Source organism: Giraffa tippelskirchi, chromosome 4 (assembly GCF_054371585.1).
Source record: "Giraffa tippelskirchi isolate mGirTip1 chromosome 4, T2T-mGirTip1v1.2.pri, whole genome shotgun sequence".
NCBI classification, from domain to species: Eukaryota; Metazoa; Chordata; class Mammalia; order Artiodactyla; family Giraffidae; genus Giraffa; species Giraffa tippelskirchi.
This window is the reverse complement of record NC_137278.1, coordinates 114,629,222-114,645,672: the sequence shown is the minus strand read 5'-3', so window position 1 is coordinate 114,645,672 and position 16,451 is coordinate 114,629,222. Positions and strand designations below refer to the sequence as shown.

The 16,451-nt window shown below is 39.5% G+C and overlaps 1 protein-coding gene across 9 annotated transcripts in view; it reads right to left on the bottom strand.

Moving 5' to 3' along the window:
• The window catches only part of METTL25 (methyltransferase like 25), a 316,231-nt gene that overhangs the window by 126,526 nt on the left and 173,254 nt on the right, over positions 1-16,451 (bottom strand). The window contains exon 13 of one of the 9 annotated variants that reach the window (XR_014083323.1): positions 47-123. The exons of the other annotated variants lie outside the window; for them this stretch is intronic. The gene's annotated coding sequence lies outside the window, so the exon portion shown is untranslated. The remainder of the gene's footprint in view (positions 1-46; positions 124-16,451) is intronic. 9 annotated transcript variants of the gene reach the window in all.

The window sequence follows — 16,451 nt, the reverse complement described above, 5'->3', positions numbered from 1 at the left end:
AGCTTTTAGATCCAAGAAAGAAAAATGCAGCCTTGACATCACTTACAGACAGCTTTCTGTTGTTTGAAGCTGGTGTGGCACTCACAGCTGGACTATATTTTTCTCTTGTTGGACATACACAATCTGTGGAATGCCAACATCAAACAAGGTCACTCTGAAACTGTGATAAAATTACTCTAAACAAGGCTACTTCATAATTTCTTCTCAGCCCTGATAAAAAACAAGGTCACTGTACAAACACCACAAAATACCAAACAGCCCCTCTTGCAATTTAATAAGACTGGCTGCAGTTTTTTTTTTTTTTTTACTAATTTACAGCTCTAGCCTCATTCTAGTCTGCCCTCCTTCCAGGTAAGATTAACTGAGATAATCAGTCATAGACTTGTTGCAACTTTCTGACAGCACCCAACAGAGGGGAAAATTCCCTCTTCCTTGGACTCTTCCTCAAAGCATCCAATCAAAGCCGATATCGCCTAACAGGGAGTTAGAATGTGTCTAACAGCTCTGTCTTCTAATTTCATTTCACTCCTAGTGAGAGTTGCACTTGGGTCAGGAAATATATCAGGGCTATGCCCTGATTCTGGCTTATAGCTACTTTCTTGTTGGCCCACACAGAATAGACCTATAGAATAAATTAGGCTGGCCAGAAAGTTCATTTGAGTTTTTCCGTAAAATGCTACAAAAAAAAAAAACTTTTTTTGCCAACCGAATCAGTTTCCTTTTAATTTGAATTAGCTGCCAACACTTAAAAAATGGAAAAGAATTTTCATAAATAGGCAGATTTGTTAATACTGGGCCTACGATTCCAACTGGTTGGAACTAAGTAACACCTGATAAGGGCTAAGTCACACTGGCTCCAGTTTTCCGGTCTCCATATTTCCATTGCCTTACACTGATCATAGGTTCCTTTGTTTATTTACCCATCTGGTTTCCCTGGGCTTTTGGGTAAGTGGTTCTGATCTATAGCATGGTAGATAATAGGAAAGAAGAAGAAAAGAGGGGTCAGGCTTGTTTCCATGTAGAATACTTAAACAAAGACCCCACAGGATATCTTCACTACTTTAGACTAATCTCTGTTTTTCTCAAAGTATTCACTGAATTGCCAGTTCTATAGGAGTCCTTAATAAAGATTAACTGAATAATTAAGAATTACTTTTCCAAAACCTGTGAAATGCAAAGACAGTCAACATAAGAAATTGTAAAATTTTCTTCTGCCTAATTTGATATATTATATATGCATAAAAATCCATCTCCTATTTGAATGCTACTTTAATGAAAGTGCTAATGGTGGCATAAGTCTTTTTATGTTTAAAAAGATATAAAAATATCACTCCATTCTTGTCTCCAAAACATTCTACTTTGTATCAATCCAGCTTGACTGAGTCTAAATGACACTCAGTGGCACACTTTAGTTCTTTAGAAAAGGCTGTGCTAACAAGCAAATGTAACTGCAAGATGCTATCAGCCCTTCTAAGAAGGAAAAGGAAATCAGTCCTAGGCTGGTGACATGTCTGGGAGGATTGCCTGCCCTCTTGAAGTCAAAGGGGACAGACATATTTTCGAAGAGAGCCTGAATTCTGCCCACCCTGACTCTTGGTGGATTACAAGAGTCAGTTATAAAAAGCAGCATTATATAGATAAGAGCTTTTATTTTTAAAATAAAAATCTATCACACTCAAAACTTTGTTTTGGTATGATATGAACACTGGAACAACAGATATATCTAGTAAGTACTTTTAGTGTATACACTCAAACATTATACGTGAAAATATACTTTCATAAATATTCTATAAATGTTTTATAAATATTATGCATGTTATATTTTCTTAGAAGAAGATATGCTTATTTCTTTGTGCTAAGATTCAAGGTCAAGATTCAGGTTGAAGGCATATAAATTCTGTTTAGTGTTCAAAGTCTAATCTTTTCACTGATGAGTCTGAATATGGAGTTGGACACAATAAAGAGGAAAAGTGAAGTCAAAGGCTGTTGAATCATAATAATAACCACCAATACCAAGTACTTACTATGTGTCAGGCATGGTATTAAAAACTCTCTGCATATTTTCACAGAATCTTTACAATATATCCTTATTATTCCCATTTTCTTCACCCAGGGACTCTAGAAGTGTTTGAAACGCTATTCTGTTTTAGGAGCATGTCATCTTTGTTGGGACTCCTGACCCAGAGATCAAGAGAAAGATATTCAGGAGGAGAGTGCAAGTTGGAGACACATTCATGTACTAGATTTTTCAGTAGCAAGTTACTTTCTCTAGTATTTCCCTTTAGTTAAGTCTTAGGCAAATATTTCAGGCCAGGTGAGCCTCACTAATTTACATGTTGTCTTTGTGCAATTTAGGACTTCCCCAATGGCTCAGCAGTAAAGAATCTGTCTACAATGCAGGAGACACAGAAGACATGGGTTCGATCCCTGGAGAAGAAATGGCAACCCACTCCAGTACCTGAAAATTGCCACAGACAGAGGAGCCTGACTGTAGCCCAGAAGGCTACCATCCATAGTGTCACAAAGAGTTGGACACGACAGAGACTGAGCACAAGTCAATATTTGTGTAAATCTGAAAAAAGGACTCCCCTCTGGGGAGGCAAAGCTGGCCAGGAGAATGTGAACTGTGTTTTCACCAACACCAGCTCCGTTTGTCAGAAGCCCTTGCACAGAACACAGCCTACAGAACAATTTCCTGTGTCTCTGGTTGAAAAAAATCCCACAAAGCTGAAGCAGTGGCCCCTGAGGTCATAACAATAGGGGAATGATGATGTGTCCTGACATTCAAGAGGACGCTGAATCTCAGTCGATAGCTCAGTAACTCCTGTTCACACAGAAGTTGTTTTCTTTCGAGAGACTTATCAAGCCTGAACTTACTTTTTATCAAGGAAGTTATAGCAGTCCTTTAGTTAGGCAGACTGCCATTTAGAAGATAAGGACCTCAAACAGACTAGGAGAAAAAGACTACCTTTAAAAAGCAATACTCAGGTGGCACTAGTGGTAAAGAACCTGCCTGCCAATGCAAGAGATGTAAGAGACATGGGTTTGATCCCTGGCTGGGAAAGATCCTCTGGAGGAGGGCCTGGCAACTCAGCCAGTATCCTTGCCTGGATAATCCCATGGACAGAGGAGCCTGGTGGCCTACAGTCCATAAGGTTGCAAAGGGTCGGCATGACTAAAGTGCCTTAGCATGCATGCATAAACTACATTAATATGAAAAAGCAAAGACATTGTTAGCTTGTTAACTACAAGTAGTGGAAGATTACACTGTGATCCACTTGGGATGTTTCCTAGAGAACAGGTGATTGGAAGAGCCAAAGAAGCAGAAATAGTGGATCAGTGTGAGGAAATTTTGAACTGGAACACTGAAGGTATCTGGAAGTGGAAAACTGGGCAAGGATATTGAAACAAAAGAGATTAAGTAATATGAGAGCCTTGATCACAACTTGAAAAAAATTATGCTCAATGCCATCTATCTAGCAAGCTCCATCTTGATTACTTACTATTTGATTTTTACCAAACAATTTGACCTCTCTCTCTGAATGTTTGTTTACTGACCTAAAAAAGAAAGTTAAGGATTAAGGGAAGCGCAATAACAATATCTACCTTAAGTAGCTCTTTGATGGTTAAGCCAAATGATGTAGGTTCAAGTGCTTGAAGTGCTTTGTAACACTTGATGCACTATGTCAAGTGGTGTATCTATTTATAATTTCTCATTGATTTAAGCAGACTCTGCCCATAAGGTAGAATGTCAGATCCTAAAGAATGTCAACTGCCAGCTCTCTCAAAAGACCTAGATACCACCAGAATAACCAGCTGATCAAGCAAATCTGGACAATTACCTACTTTTCTTAAAACATTTTTTCCCTACTGTTAGAGAGAATATCACATTGCATGCATGCATGCTCAGTTGTGTCTGACTCTTTGCAACCCCATGGACTATAGCCCACTAGGCTTCTCTGTCTCTGGGGTTTTCCAGGTAAGACTACTGGAGTGTGTTGCCATTTCCTTCTCCAGGGGATCTTCCCTACCCAGGGATCAAACCCACATCTCCTGGCATTCCAGGCAGATTCCTTACCACTGAGCCATGGGCGAAAACCTAAAGTTTTAATAAAGTCTCTGAAAGAAGAGGTCAGAGATAGGTATTTACAGGGGCTTAAGGTCTGGGCTCCTGTGGTTTAATCTTAGTCTTTCAAGGCAGGGGTCTGTTTGGGATTAGAAAAAGTTCATGATATAAATCCAATAGTTTAAGATTGGTGGTCACAGACAGGTGAGGATCTTAGAGTGATTCTTGAGGAGTAAACAATTACTTCATTAGCAAGCAGCTTGAGCAACTATTGTCTTAGAAGGTGACTGGTTGAATAGCTTATTTTGCTGAGTGAATTTTCTTGAAGCTCCTGAAGTAAGCTGAGAAGTAGCAGAATGTGCCACCTCAAAATAATCTTTGGCATAAGGATTATTTTGAGCTGATTATTTTTAAGAAACTGCAGGCCCTGGAGGAGCTCTGAAAACACAGAAGCTACCCTTTCATAATAAAAATCTATATTTATAGAGAATTTACATTAGAAGGGGGGGCTGTACCAGGAAGAGATGGATTACTGGAGATTATCTTTTTACCTGAGAGTTACCTGCTCAGCAGGATAAACTTTGTTCACTAAATATTTGGTCCTCTCACCCTCCCAGGAATGGCTCCCCCTCTTTAAAGCCTGAGCCCCCTATCCCTTTCCTTCACTCAGGATGATGTATAAGCCTCAATCGCCTAGCTGCCTTTAGAGCATATCTTTGTGAAGCTTCCCAATGTGCATATGCAATTAAAAAGATTTTTTTTCCCTGTTAATCTGCCTTTTATTACAGGGGTTCTCAGCCAAGAGAACCTTGAGAAGGGTAGAAGGAAAATTAATTTTCCTCCTTCACAAAACAATGAAGTAATTTACTGGTTTATAGCCTTATCTTCCTGGTAAAAGATAGTAACGTCATATTGATGGAGGGAACCTTAGTTCTGTTGCAATAACCATTCAGGTCCAAAATGGAGCCACTCTTTCCAAGAGTGCCACGTCAGCAAACAAAAATTCGGATAACGTTTGTGTCCTTATAAATACTCCACTTCACGAGAAACACAATAGAGCCAGCCAACCTGAAACTGAGTTCCCCTAAAACTGAGTTCCCCTGCTGAATATATGATTAATCTCTCTAGAGAAAACTTTATTTCCTTTCTTGTCCTGTCCCTGTTCCCCTCAGGACTGAGGAGTAGCAAAGAAAAGGAGGGATTGAAACCAAGCGGGACTCTGTGGGGCCTTCCCAGGTACAAAAGCACCTCTGTGTCCCCCATTTCTGGTTTTTTTTCCAAAGCTTCAGTCTCCTAGGCCTTCACTGAATCCCAAAGAGCAGATTCAAGCAGTTAATGATTAGAATAATAGTCACAGGACTCCTGGTTCCTCCTGAAGGGATATAGATAGAAATCTGATGCATATCTTTAAGTTGTTCATCAGAAGTTAAGACTGCCCTCATGCCCCGACCCCCACTAGGAAGAAGATGATGACTATATGCTGACCATAAGCATACAGATTCCAGACTGGATGGAATCAGAAGGGTGATGACAGAGATTCCTGAAACATCACCCTGTTATCTCTCACCATCAGGCAGTCCGAAAGCCGCTCAGAAGCTGATCACATATCCTATGACCCTCTCCCCTAATGCTGTTTTTAAAAACCCTGGCCTGAAAGCTACCAGGGATTTTGGGTCTTTTAAACATGAGCTGTCCATTCTCCTGGCTCAGTGCTCTGTGTGAACTAAAAATGCCACCTGCCATATCAGTAAACAAAGAATGTTGCAGCCATGAAGCCATCACGTTACAGCCACCCTGAGTGAGCCCTGAGGGACTCAGGTTGAGAAGCACAGAAATACGCCACAGACAGCTGAGGTGCCTATGACAGGAATGCTTTCAGTGAGCCTAGGCTCTTATGTTCCCATACACAGAAAAGCATTACATTTCTTAACTTGAGATATCTGGTCTTCTTTCATTAATAGTAATCTTTTGGTGTTCCAACTACCTGGTCTTCATTGTAAAAACTCCTTTACATCCTGGCTCCCTCCCTTGCCCCTTCAGAACAGTCTCTGAAGTTACCTGAGGTGCTGAGTCCCAGGCTTAAGTCCTCAGTTTTGTTCACCAAGTCAAACATAGCTCTCAACCTTAAGGTTGTACATTTTTTTGTCGACAACTGCAATAAACACTTTCCTTCACAACAACCTGGCATCAGTGGACTGGCTTTGATATGCCCAGACAAGCAGAGTTTGGTTCAATAACAAGCCAATCCTCAAATAGCAAGCCAATTCTGGGCTTTTTTCGTTTATTTCCTTGTTCTTTATTCATTTTTAAAATTTTCTATTCCTTGTTCCTTATTTTTTCCTCTTTAAAAGCTTGCCACATTTTCCCCTGCCTGCTTCACTGTTCTCCACATGGAGACTGTTCACTTCATGAAGTATTAAAGTTTGTTCATATCACCTAAATTGTCTTCTTTAATCATTTTTAATAGCTCTTAGTCGTCATGGTGATGCGGCTACATGTGGTCTTATTTTCAGGGATATATAAATATATTTGGAAGGAGAACCTTATGCTGTTAAATAAACTGGGACTTTGGACTTATTGAGTTCTAGGTGTAATTCTTGAAAATTATTAAATTTCCTCATTTTTGAAAGTTAAGATTAACTCTGTCAACATGACTTAAATATTAATTTCAGGTAATTTATGTCTAGAAAGATAAGAATGCAAACTAATGCATTATTTCACTTTTTGCTTTAAGAAACTTTTGCAAATTAATTTTCCTGGGCAAAGAGTTTTCTCATTCTGGGAAACAGTTTTTCTGTCAGACAATAGATTACTCATCTGAGCTAACAACTCACTTATTAGAAAATTTTACTATCAAGACTCCTTTAAAACTTTCATCTTGTTGTGTCCTCTAATTTTGAACTATTACATCATGAATTTTGCCCAATTCCAATAAATTTCTTGCAAGGAAAGACTATGTTTAACAACTTAATCACAGACTCCAAACCCTGTAAATACTGTTTCCCACCCTTTTAAGGAGAAGAGAGTGACAGAAGATAAGATGGTTAGATGGCATCATCGACTCAATGGACATGATCTTGAGCAAACTCTGGGAAATAGTGAAGGACACGGAAGCCCGGTGTGCTGCAGTCCATGGAGTCACAAAGAGTCGGATACGACTGAGCAGCTGAACTACAACAACTCTTTTAAGATGGTATTAAGACTATGCCAAGGGCTTCTCTGGTGGCTCAGATGGGAAAGAATCTGCCTGTAATGCATGAGACACAGATTCAATCCCTGGGTCGGGAAGGTTCCCTTGAGAAATGAATGGCAACCTGCTCCAGTATTCTTGCCTGAAGAATTCCAAGGACAGAGGAGCCTGGCAGGCTACAATCCATGGGATCGCAAAGAGCTGGACATGACTGAGCAACTGTCACTTTCACTTTCAAGACTGTGCCAAAGTGGTGTTCTCCCTTACTGTAGTAAGTCTATTAAAATTAAACTTAGCTTCACTTGATTGACACGTTTTTATAAAGGTCTCTCGGGGTCAATAATTGACATCTTAAAAAAGAAAATAATAAATAATTTCCAGGTTGGTTACGTACATACAAAATACTGAGCATGGTGTCTGGCATATGACAAGGACTCCTTAAATGGTGGTAATTATTAATATAAGTAAGTTTCAGAAAGATTCTATTCTGCTCAGCAGCCTAAGACCAGCAAAGATATTTCTTTCCAAATATAAGGGTTATATTTCTGAAAATCCCTTCTGTAGAATTGACAGATATAGGAATATAAGATATTAACAAAAGGAGGATAAGGGCTTGGGAGATTAATATGAACATCTGAAGGTCCTTAAAAATGCTATTTTTTTACATTTGCCAAAATAAAACAATGATAACATATAATACATGCTCTTAATTGCAAGAGTAGTCATTGTATTTGCATATTTTAAATGTAATTAACTTCCAATAACCATTCCCAGCTGCCTAGAAGAAAAACAAGGTTTCCTTTGTCAGTTTCAAGGAGGTAACATTCATTTTTCTTGGTGGAATACAATATGTTATTCAGAATTACCCAAACTTGAGGTTAAGGACACAGTCTTCCAGATTGCCAAGTCAGTCCAAGACTTGACACCAATTACAAGACTGAGTATTTCCCAAAACTATCATCAGTTTCAATAATTCACTAGAATGACACAGAATTCAGGAAAATTCTACACCTGTGATTCTAGTTGTATTATAGCTAAAGGATACAACTCAAAACCAGCCAAAAGAAGAGATGCACAGAGTTGAACCTGGGATTAGGCAGGCTTCAAATTTGAAGCTTCTGTTTTCTCAGAGACCCTTGGCCTTATCAGCTTTGAGTTGTGGTAATTAATCCTTGCATGAAGTACTGTCAACCCATAAAGCTCATCTGTGCCTCAGTTTCCAGTTTTTACTGACATTTTATTATTAAGTGTGATTGAAGTACTGCTCATGTGGTTGTACTCAAAGTCTACTTCTTTCCCCTCCCCAGAGTTCAGGCTGATAACCCTGGGCAAAGTCTCAATCCTCTCTTATCACATGGTGTTTGAGTGTGTCCAACCCCCATCTCGAGTCATCTTGGCAACATAAAGTATCCAGGGGCCCATGGAGTAACCTCATTACCATAAAATATCAGGTGTGGTCTGAGGAACCCACCATGAATAACAAAAATGCTCCTATTACATGGGAAATTCCACGGGTTTAGAGTTTAACTCCTAGAAGCAGGGACAAAGGCCAGACTGCTCTTTGGGTAAAGTTAATTCTTCACTATGTATATGCTTATATGCTTAATACTAATATTTATAAATTATTGAGCACCTGCAATGTGGCAAACACTTTATATATTATTTCTACCTCTCACTAGGATTATTATGATAAAGTTTTATAAGTCACATTTTGATAGTTAAGAAACTAAATGTTTTACCTTACCCAAGACTGTAGTCTAGTATGTAGCTAACCTATAATTAGAACCCTGATCTGTTTGGCTTCAAAGGTAACACCCTTTCTACTATCTCTATCTTCATTTTACTGTCAACAAATATAAATAGACACTATATTTTCCACCATGGCTTCTCATCCATCTAAATATTTAATATCTTTCTGCCTTTATTTTTTAAGGTAAAAATACCTACGTTATACTCCTTAGATAAGAACTTGGAGTGATAGCAATACACTGCAAATTTTTGCAGGTAAGGAAAAGTGCATAGGTAGTAAAATTTAAGGGATACATTTTCCAATGTTCTCTAACTATAAGGAATAAAAAACATTTCTGGATAACTTGCAAAAGGAAATTTCTTGGAAAGCTCTGATGTAATTCATAAAATTAAAGGAGATGCCAAGGCACCAAGCATTAAAATTCCCTGGGCAGAGGGTCCACTGGCCTAAGCTGAGTTACATCCCTATTCTTGACAGCCATGAAAGGCCTTCACAAAATAGAAGAGGGGGTATTCCCCATAGAAATAAAAAATCCTGCTATTATAAGGAGGAAGAATACATGCTTAAGGGAAGAAAAAAAAAAAGAAAGAGATTTTAACACCAAGGGGAATTAGTAACAGTGGAAGTACATATACATAAGTAAGTATAAGAGAGATATTAATCATACTCTCCATGGATTTTAAAGAAAAAAAAGTCCTAACTTTTATGTACAAAAAAATTAAAGACTCATAATATGAGGTTTGTGGATATTGGAAAAAATTTGCTTAGATAAATGAAGTCCTGAATTACTAAAATGTACCAAAAACTTGAACTGGTTTATCTGATTTTTCCACAGGGTTTTAAAATATAAAATACTGCCAATAGTGACAGCCACAAAGTAGATAGCATCACACCTCCCTTAATACAGAATCTACATAAAAGCAGGGTGCTTGCTTAGAAAATATAGCCTTGAGTTACACCCTCCCTCCCCAATTTCCATTTCTACCAAGGTTGTTGTCCTATGTAGAGGATTCACTGCACAAATATCTCAATTTCTACCCCTCTCTCCACCCACTCTGTTGGAGATAGGACTTTCCAGCTCCTTCTATGAAGACCTAGAGTCTGTCTCTTGGCCTTGGCTTTGCTTTGGTCATAACAATGTTCTGTGATTTCAGTTCTGAGCTTGGGACTCTAGAGGCCCTGTGCACTTCTACTTGCTCTCTTGGGCTCCCGCCACCATGGCGAGAACAAGTCCCAGTAGCCTACTGAAGGGAAGTGAGAAAATCCTGGAGGTGAGCAGAGTGGCTCCTGCTGAGGCCAGCCTAGAACAGCCAGCTCTTACCTGACCTTCCAGTTGGCTGCAGAAGCAGAAACAAGAGCAATTCAGATTGGCTAGGGCTAGCTGCATTTTTTCATTTGTAAAATGCAAAAGTAGGAAGTCAGAGATACCTGGAGTAACAGGCAAATTTGGCCTTGGGGTACAAAGCAAACCAGGTCAAAGGCTAACAGAGTTCTGCCAAGAGAACACACTGGTCATAACAAACACTTTCTTCCAACAACACAAGAGAAAACTCTACACATGGACATCACCAGATGGTCAATACCAAAATCAGATCGATTACATTCTTTGCAGCCAAAGATGGAGAAGCTCTATACGGTCTGCAAAAACAAGACAGGGAACTGTCTGTGGCTCAGATCATGAATTCCTGATTGCCAAATTCAGATTTAAATTGAAGAAAGTAGGTGAGAGGGTAACAGGCAGGAATGCCAGGGGAAATGAAGGAAATAGGCTGCAAGTGTCAGACATTTTTTCTCTCTCTTAAGCAGCAGGAGGAAACAAATACAAGTGTCATATTTTTTTCCCCTTCTCTATACGAAATTGAAAGGAGGTGTCTCTTAAAATTCTGTGTTGCCACGATGACACCTAGCTCCACCTGAACTTAACTTTTCTCAAACCAGGACCTAACAGATGTCTTTTTTTCTTATGGAAATGTTTTTCTTAAGCTATGTTAATGAACGATATATTTACCTTAGACTCTGTCTTTCTTCATGTCTCAACAAACCTGTATGTTTTACTCATACATTGTTCTCCTCATCTATCTTAAAGAAACTATATATTTGGAACCTGCTTTTCTTCAAGATTCATGTCAATCATTTCATGGCCCAGGATGACTCACCTGGTGGCAATGTCATCTCAAAATGCATGTTGTGGGTGATGGGCCTGGTGCCCCTCTGAGTTTTGAGACATCTTCTTTCTTGAGTTAACAGCCTGCTGATAGGTATATAACATACTGCTAAAGGCTAGCAGGGGGACACTCTTTCTGTCCCTTTCTGATGTCTACGTCAGAAGCTTTCTCTATCTCTATTATACTTTAATAAAACTTTATTACCCAAAAGCTCTGAGTGATCAAGCCTTGTCACTGGCGCTGGATTGAATTCTTCTCCTCTGGAGGCCAAGAATCCTAGCATCTTTCACAGCTCAGCAGCAACCTCTCAGTACGGAAAACCACTAGACCATTCAGGCATGACCTAAATCAAATCCGCTATGATTACACAATGGAAGGGACAAAGAGACTCAAGGGATTAGATCTGATAGACAGAGTGCCTGAAGAACTATGGACAGAGGTTTGTGACATTGTACAGGAGGCAGGGATCAAGACCATACACAAGAAAAAGAAATGCAAAAAGCAAAATGGTTCTCTGAGGGGGACTTACAAACAGTTGAGAAAAGAAGAGAAGCTAAAAGCAAAGAAGAAAACCAAAGATATACCCATTTGAATGCAGAGTTCCAAAGAATAGCAAGAAGGGATAAGAAAGCCTTCCTCAGTAATCAGTGAAAAGAAATAGAGGAAAACAATAGAATGGGAAAGACTAGAGATCTCTTCAAGAAAATTAGAGATATCAAGGGAATATTTCATGCAAAGATGGGCTCAATAAAGGACAGAAATGGTATGGACCTAATAGAAGCAGAAAATGTTAAGAAGAGGTGGTAAGAATACACAGAAGAACTATACAAAAAAGATCTTCATGACCCAGATAAAGATGATGGTGTGATCACTCACCTAGAGCCAGACATCTTGAAATGTGAAGTCAATTGGGCCTTAGGAAGCATCACTATGAACAAAGCTAGTGGAGGTGATGGAATTCCAGTTGAGCTATTTCAAATCCTAAAAGATGATGCTTTAAAGTGCTTCACTCAATATGCCCACAAATTTGGAAAACTCAGCAGTGGCCACAGGACTGGACAAGGTCAGTTTTCATTCCAATCCCAAAGAAAGGCAATGTCAAAGGATGCTCAAACTACCGCACAATTGCACTCATCTCACACATTGTTAAAGTAATGCTCAAAATTCTCCACGCCAGGCCAACAGTAAGTGATCCATGAACTTCCAGATGTTCAAGCTCGTTTTAGAAAATGCAGAGGAACCAGAGATCAAATTGCCAACATCCATTGGATCATCAAAAAAGCAAGAGAGTTCCAGAAAAACATCTACTTCTGATTTATTAATTACGCCAAAGCCTTTGACTGTGTGGATCACAACAAACTGTGGAAAATTCTTCAAGAGATGGGAATACCAGATCACCTCATCTGCCTCCTGAGAAATCTGTATGCAGGTCAAGAAGCAACAGCTAGAACTGGACATGGAACAACAGACTGGTTCCAAATCAGGAAAGTAGTATATTGGAAAGGTTGTATATTGTCACCCTGCTTATTTAATTTATATGCAGAGTATATCATACAAAATCCCGGGTTGGATGAAACACAAGGTGGAATCAAGACTGCTGGGAGAAATATCAATCACCTCAGATATGCAGATGACACCACCCTTATGGCAGAATGCGAAGAAGAACTGAAGAGCCTCTTGATGAAAGTGAAAGAGGAGAGTGAAAAAGTTGTCTTAAAACTCAATATTCAGAAAACTAAGATCATGACATCTGGTCCCATCACTTTATGGGAAATAGATGGGGAAACAGTGGAAACAGTGACAGACTTTCTTTTCTTGGTCTCCAAAATCACTGCAGATGGTGACTGCAGCCATGAAATTAAAAGACATTTGCTTCTTGGAGGAAAAGCTATGATCAACCTAGACAGCATATTAAAAAGCAGAAACATTACTTTGCCAACAAAGGTCTGAATATCAAAGCCATCGTTTTTCCAGTAGTCATGTATGGATGTGAGAGTTGGACCCTAAAGAAAGCTGAACACCGAAGAATTGATGCTTTTGAACTGCGGTGTTGGAGAAGACTCTTGAGAGTCCCTTGAACTTCCAGGAGATCAAGCCAGTCCATCCTAAAGGAAATCAGTCCTGAATATTCATTGGAAGGACTGATGCTGAAGCTGAAGCTCCAATACTTTGGCTACCTGATGTGAAAAGCTGATCCACTGGAAAAGACCCTGATGCTGGAAAAGATTGAACACACGAGGAGAAGGGGACAACAGAAGATGAGATGGTTGAATGGCATCATTTACTCAATGGGCATGAGTTTGAGCAAGCTCCAGGAGTTGGTGATGGACAGGGAACCTGGTGTGCTGTAGTCCATGGGGTCACAAAGAGTCAGACATGACTGAGTGACTGAACTGAACTGAACTGAACTAAGCCTAGCTGACATCCACAGTACACAAGCCAAACCCTATATGCATCAGGCAAAAATCGATGTTTATTGTTGTATGCATCTCCGAAGTTTCCTGTTTGTTGTTTACACAGCAGTGTTGTGGCCAAAAAGTCTCTGATTTGGTCTCCTGTTTTCTAGAACCCACTTAGATTGAAGAATCAGAGCCCTGTCTGCATGCTCCAATTTTCCTCTTGCCAAGACTCACAAATACATAAAAAATATGAGAAGTAAATTATACTATTTGACCATCATGTTTTTATGAAGCATTAAGAGGAATACAGGAAAACTAACTAAATTTTACAGAACCAAGTTTCATGTATAAACACATAACCACAAACTAAATTTACTTGATTACAGTCAACTTTTATCTACACTTTGAGGCTTTCTAGACCCACGTACGCAATGGCACCCCACTCCAGTACTCTTGCCTGGAAAAATCTCATGGGTGGAGGAGCCTGGTAGGCTGCAGCCCATGGGGTCGCTAAGGGTCGGACACAACTGAGCGATTTCACTTTCATTTTTCCCTTTCATGCACTGGAGAAGGAAATGGAAACCCACTCCAGTGTTCTTGCCTGGAGAATCCCAGGGACGGCGGAGCCTGGGGGCTGCCGTCTGTGGAGTCGCACAGAGTCGGACACAACTGAAGCGACTTAGCAGCAAAAGCAGACCCACGTACAGTACAGTGTCTATTTAAAATAAAATTCTCAAAAAAATAAATAAATAAAGTTCTCATTAGTAGGTATTTTAAAAATAAATAGCTGTGAGAACGTTTTTAACATTAAAAATTATTTGTTTATATGATAAGTATAAAAACTGTTCCTTTCTAATCCAAACAAGCCAAAGGAATCCTCTCAAGCTTGGAAATTACTTTTCCTGGAATAAAAAAAAAAATGAAGTATATAATTTGAAATCAGAGCTGAGAATTAAAATTTTAAATCTGCCATTTCCTTCTCCAGGGGATCTTCCTGACCCAGGGATTGAACCCAGGTCTCCCACATTGCAGGCAGACGCTTTACCCTCTGAGCCACCAGGGAAGCCCCTTTCAATATATATGTTAACATATATTGCATGCTAATGGGACAGTCAGAACTATATATACCCATATGCTGCTGCTGCTGCTAAGTCGCTTCAGTCGTGTCCGACTTTGTGCGACCCCATAGACGACAGCCCACCAGGCTCCGCCATCCCTGGGATTCTCCAGGCAAGAATACTGGAGTGGGTTGCCATTTCCTTCTCCATATATACCCATATACTTCCTCCTTATTTTTATAGATCTTGGGCTCAGCTTCTTTTTTTATGATTCCTTCTGGAAGTTGCTCAGGACCTGTATCTATGCCAGAATCAAATTGCATCCTCACTTATAAATCTTTACTGTTTTTACTTACCCCAACTATAATCTCAACAGAGGTTTTTGAGTTTCTTCGTTTCCCAAATTTCTCCCTACCTTCATCTGTTTCTTAAATAAGCCAAGATAATTTTAAAAGAAAGTGAATAACCAGTCCTAAAGGAGGTGATAAGAGCTTACAATGTGCAACTGCTTTTTACCCTAGTGCTCTCTGGGATTGTGTTTTTTTGGTCTTTGCTCCGCACTGTAGCAACTTTTTATAACTGGTTAATACATAACTATTTGAAACCAGATTAAATTCTGGATAAGCTGGAATGAAAGGAGCCAATTTCTTGAACACAAATAGCTGACACTTTTCTCTTTGAATGGTATGATAGCAAGCTTTTTAATTATGGACTTTTCATTGTAGTTTAGCACCCTTATCAAATAATTGTTTTCCACCCATTTCATAGAGTGGCATTCTCAAAGGACTGAATTTGTTAATCCATGTCTGATAGAGAGCTTATTTTGTTTTGCTTACTTATCTGTTTCAAACAAGGGACTGGGATGCAAAATACACCCTGTGCCCCAGAGCAATGAGAAAAAAGAGGTGCTACTATGTAGGGAGTGAGGGGGAAAGGGTAGTGTGCTGAAACAGTACATACAGGTGTCTCAAAGAGAGAGCAATGGGGAAGTCCAAGGACAAATAGATAATCTGTCTTTTAAGGTAAAAATATGCCTTTTGAATACCTCATTGGGGATTTGGATGTGTGATGGAAATGAAAAGGAGATATGCAGATTTTGTGTTGAAAGGGCACTATTGGCTGGAGGAGATCCTGCCTTGAGACAGTTGGTACCCAGGGGTCTAGAATTGTGGAATGGCAAATGACATTTCCTAAGGCCTAAAAGAGGAAAAGGATAAGGAGAAGATAATATCCAGGGACAGTCAAAGAGATCACCATCTTGGGAACAGCTGGAAACTGGGACTAAAAATACAGAATGAAGAGAAGAGACAAAAAAAGACTGTCACTTGGGTGTGGCCTAGGGAAAAATGGCAAATATGGTCAAGTGTGTGGGTGACTTATAGAGGCAGAGAAGAGAAGTCCCACCTGTGGCCTTATTTGGATAGGATCAAGCTCCTATAGAAACCCAAAGGAAGGCTAATAAATCATAATAAATAATCATTACCTGGACTCAGAACAGGAATTAGAAGTGGAAAGGGCTATTTGAAATTCCATGACTGCACTTGCTGACCAGTGGTGAGCACATATACTGGATATGAACTGATTTGTGTCAAAAGATGTGGCATTAACCAGGCTTGTGGCCTTGCATAATAACCCTTGGGTGTAGTTACTTACCTTATAAAATGAAAAGGTTGCACAAACTCATGCCTTAGATGTCAGGTCTCATGTTCAAGGAATCTGATGCTCTTGTAAAATCCTAATTGCATTTAATCTGTAGACCCATGTTTCTCAAAGAGGGAGGAGGTTATTTGGCAACATCTGGAGACATTTTTGATCATCATAAC